The sequence below is a fragment of the Prosopis cineraria genome, unplaced genomic scaffold (assembly GCF_029017545.1).
Source record: "Prosopis cineraria cultivar Desert tree isolate PC_DT_omini unplaced genomic scaffold, ASM2901754v1 PC1214, whole genome shotgun sequence".
NCBI lineage: Eukaryota > Viridiplantae > Streptophyta > Magnoliopsida > Fabales > Fabaceae > Prosopis > Prosopis cineraria.
In genome coordinates this window covers 6,733-10,908 of record NW_026556539.1, presented here as the reverse complement: position 1 = coordinate 10,908, position 4,176 = coordinate 6,733, and the positions used below count along the sequence as shown (strand labels likewise).

General features: G+C 41.0%; 1 pseudogene; it reads left to right on the top strand.

Moving 5' to 3' along the window:
- Nucleotides 1-786: 786 nt before the first annotated feature.
- LOC129299571 (zinc finger CCCH domain-containing protein 30-like) lies at nucleotides 787-3,563 on the top strand (annotated as a pseudogene).
- Nucleotides 3,564-4,176: the final 613 nt, after the last annotated feature.

Below are 4,176 nucleotides of genomic sequence, written 5' to 3'. Positions count from 1 at the left end.
TTGGTTTTCTTGCTGGGTTTTGGTATTCTTTTTCCATTTAGAGTCATCAGGAAGTCAGTGACGGTAACTTTATTTTTGTTCTCTCACTTTCTTCGTGCTTTTTTCCCCAAAAGCGACGATTATTTTCTTCTGGAACGTAAATTGGACTCGCGTTCTCTTGTTGCCTACCTGCTGCACCCTATTTTAAATGCATATATTTTGAGGTATTGCGTGCGGAAACGAGTGCGTAATCATTCTTAAAGTCTGTCGTTAGCCTGATCTCGATTTTTTTAAAGTGAAACCGTTCCATGCAATTTCTTGTCTCATTGACTGTTTGATTTAATTGCCCCTGGCTTGACGAACCATTTCTCTCGTTTAAAAGTTTCCAAGCCCATTAAATTGTTTCCAGTTACCGGGGGCTTTTTTTCCTTAATCTGTTTATTCGTTGTTTGGTTCCTGGGTATTGCGAATGAGAGCAAAGCAGATATCTGGATATCAGAGGAAGCTGATTTTTTGTTTTTGTTTTTGCTTGTTTATTATCTTTTGCTGCAAGGTTGCACTTTTTTACTAGACCTATTGGAGAAGATAGTTTAATGTTCAATTTATTCTGTTACTTGCCTTCTTAACTATCATCGTAGACCCCTTAAGAGTTGTTTGTGCTCATATCTGGCCTCGGCATCTTTTCATTTGAGTGCTTTGTCATTATTCCTTTTGGTTCATATAATAATTCTTTCATATCAATGAATGCTCGTTTAAGTGTATTTGTTTTTCCCCTTTCCCTCAGCTGGATCTCCTGCAAATAAGAGCATGTGCTGTGGCTTTGAGCGGCTAAAGCATACACTGTCTCCAATCACTGTCTTATATTTTGTTAAGCTCCACGGAATTTAGAAGCAGCAAAATGAGTCACTTGACTATTGAGACTGAAGCTGCTTTTGCAAGCTTGCTTGATCTTGCAGCTAATAATGATATTGAGGGTTTTGAACGACTGATTGAGCGTGATCCCTCCTGTGTTGATGAGGTTGGACTATGGTATGGTCGTGGGAAGAGTTCAAAACTAATGGTCAATGAGCATAGAACCCCTTTGATGGTTGCTGCCACTTATGGTAGCATTGGTGTCATGAAGCTGATTCTATCACTATCCAATGCTAACATAAATCGTCCCTGTGGCCATGACAAGAGCACTGCACTTCATTGTGCTGCATCTGGTGGAGCTGCTAATGCGGTTGATGTTGTAAAACTGCTATTATCAGCAGGTGCTGACCCAAATTCCGTGGATGCCAACGGTCACCGTCCAGTTGACCTGATTGTTGTTTCTCCCAAGCTTGATCGTGTCAAAAACAGTCTTGAAGAACTTCTTCAAACTGATAACTCCATGGCAGGGTTTAATCTTAGGGTTAACACTACCACATCAAAAGCTGAATCTCCATCTTTATCAACTTCACCAGAGGATGAGTCTCCAACTTCTGTACCGGATATCCACTTGAAGTCAAAGTCAAATGGCACTCCTGTTTTTCATGCATCAGAGAAGAAAGAATATCCTGTTGATCCATCTCTTCCAGACATCAAGAACAGCATATATTCAACTGATGAATTCCGAATGTATTCTTTCAAGGTCCGGCCTTGTTCACGTGCTTATTCCCATGATTGGACTGAATGTCCTTTTGTCCATCCTGGAGAAAATGCCCGAAGAAGGGACCCTAGGAAGTTCCACTATAGCTGTGTTCCTTGTCCTGATTTTCGGAAGGGCACTTGCCGACGTGGTGATATGTGTGAGTATGCCCATGGGGTTTTTGAATGTTGGCTGCATCCAGCCCAATATCGAACCCGTCTCTGTAAGGATGGGACAAATTGCTCTAGAAGAGTTTGTTTCTTTGCTCATACTGCTGAGGAGCTTCGGCCTTTATATGTTTCAACTGGTTCTGCTGTTCCCTCTCCTTGTTCGAACACATCTGCCATGGATTTTGCTGCAGCTATGAGCCTGTTGCCTGGCTCCCCTTCCTCAATGTCTGTCATCTCCCCTTCACCATTTACTCCGCCTATGTCTCCATCTGCCAATGGCATGTCACACTCTTCAGCTTCTTGGTCACAAGCCAATGCCCCATCTTTGCATTTGCCAGGAAGTAATCTCCATTGCAGTCATTTGAGATCCTCGCAAAATGTTAGAGATACTCCTGTGGAAGACTTGGATTTGTTGCCAGAATATGAAGTTCAGAAACAACAGTTTCTCAATGAGTTGTCTTGTCTTCCTCAGCAACCAATGAATTCTAATAGCATGAATCAGTCGGTTCGTATGAAGACCTTGAACCCTTCAAATCTTGATGATCTATTGTCTGCCGAGAACTCTTCCCCTCGATTTGCTGATCCAGCAATGGCCTCAAATGTTTACTCCCCAACACACAAATCTGCTGTCCTTAATCAATTTCAGCAGCAGCAAAGCTTGCTATCTCCTGTGAATACGAAATTTCCTTCCAAGAATGTTGACCATCCCTTATTGCAGTCTTCTTTTGCCGTCCAGACATCAGGCAGGATGTCACCACGCAAAGTGGAACCTATTTCGCCGATGAGCTCCAGAATTTCTATGCTAGCTCAACGCGAGAAGTTGCAACAATTTCGTAGCCTTAGCTCCCGGGAACTTGGCTCCAGCTCTGCGGCTGTTGTTGCTGGTTCCTCAATCAATTCTTGGTCCAAATGGGGGTCCCCCAATGGGAAGTTGGATTGGTCTGTCAGTCCCAATGAATCGGGTAAATTCCATAGATCGTCTTCATTTGAGCTTGGGAACAATGGCGAGGAGCCTGATCTATCATGGGTGCAGTCTCTAGTCAAAGAATCTCCAGCTGAGATTAAAGAGCCGTCGACAACTATTCCAGGCATGGCAGTGGCGGGATCCTCTGGCGAGGGATCAAATGTTAGAGCCCAAATAGAACCTGTTGATCATGCTTTATTGGGGGCATGGTTTGAACAAATGCAGCTCGATCATCTTGTGGCTCAGCAAAACACCCTGAGGTAGATGACCGTAAAGTTTCGGTAAATACTATATTTGTTCATTTTGAAACTTTGTTGGAGTTGGAAGAAGATAAACAATAACTGGAAGTAAGCAGGAAGTCCCTCCGAAGAAATTCATTTTTCAAATTTATTGCTACAGAGTTAACTTAGAAGACTCTACCAATGGAAGGCGTTCAGACAAGACAACTAACTGATCCAAGTTAGGATTTTTGGCTGCCGATCTTTTGAAATGAAGTTCACCTCCATGTCATTTTTTCCCTTCATTGATCAACAACGTTAATTTAAATTGAAGCCCTATTCCTAAATCCTAAGTTTGGTCTCCTTTATTACTACATATGTGGGTAGAAAACATAATTTGCGGGGTCATTGGGGGTAAGCTCTTAGACTCCATATTGGTCCAATTTTGGGGAAGAGAACCCAGTATGTTGTTTATGGTAATTCTCAGGTTGCATGGGATCAATTTTTTTGTTTTTGTTTTTTTTTGGGATAATTCGGAAGTGGTTAAAGCTAGGAATATTGAAGGACTGAACCTTTGGTTATGTAAACATTCAATCAAAGTTTATTGATATACTATTCTAATACTCTGGTTCTTTATTCCCATTAACAATTTGGTATAACTTTTGCTTTGGTGGGCGGTGCATGGCATAAGCATTTGTGCTATTGTGGAGTGGGCACCGTGGCGTCTGAATGGCTTGTAAAGCTTTGTATTGTATATCATTTATTCCACTCAAATAGAATATATGACACCATCAACATTTGGCATATTTAATTAGAAGGATTTTTATGTGCTCACAGAAAATTCAAAATGGTTCATGCTTTTTTTTTTTTTTGGGCCAACCAAAATGGTTCAAGCTATGGAACGTGAAAATATAATTTTATGTATTTTATTTAATATTGATATATTGATATCGATGATGTGCGGGCTTGTGACAATGGAATTCTTGGTTGAGCTCCAATCCAAACTGGTCAATTCCCTCATGACATCAATTATCGAAGTTAAGTGCAGTTTCAGCCACCCTTTTTAAATGGCCTGAAATGTAGCTTCTGCCCCTTGGTGGTTGGTAATTACTAATTAGACACATATTTTATTGTGGTAACTCTTTTATAGTACTGGAAGGGATTCTTAGATGGACGGTTAAGGAATTTCAACAAGAATCTTTCAAGTGATAAATGAGGGTAACAAGTGAAAACTGA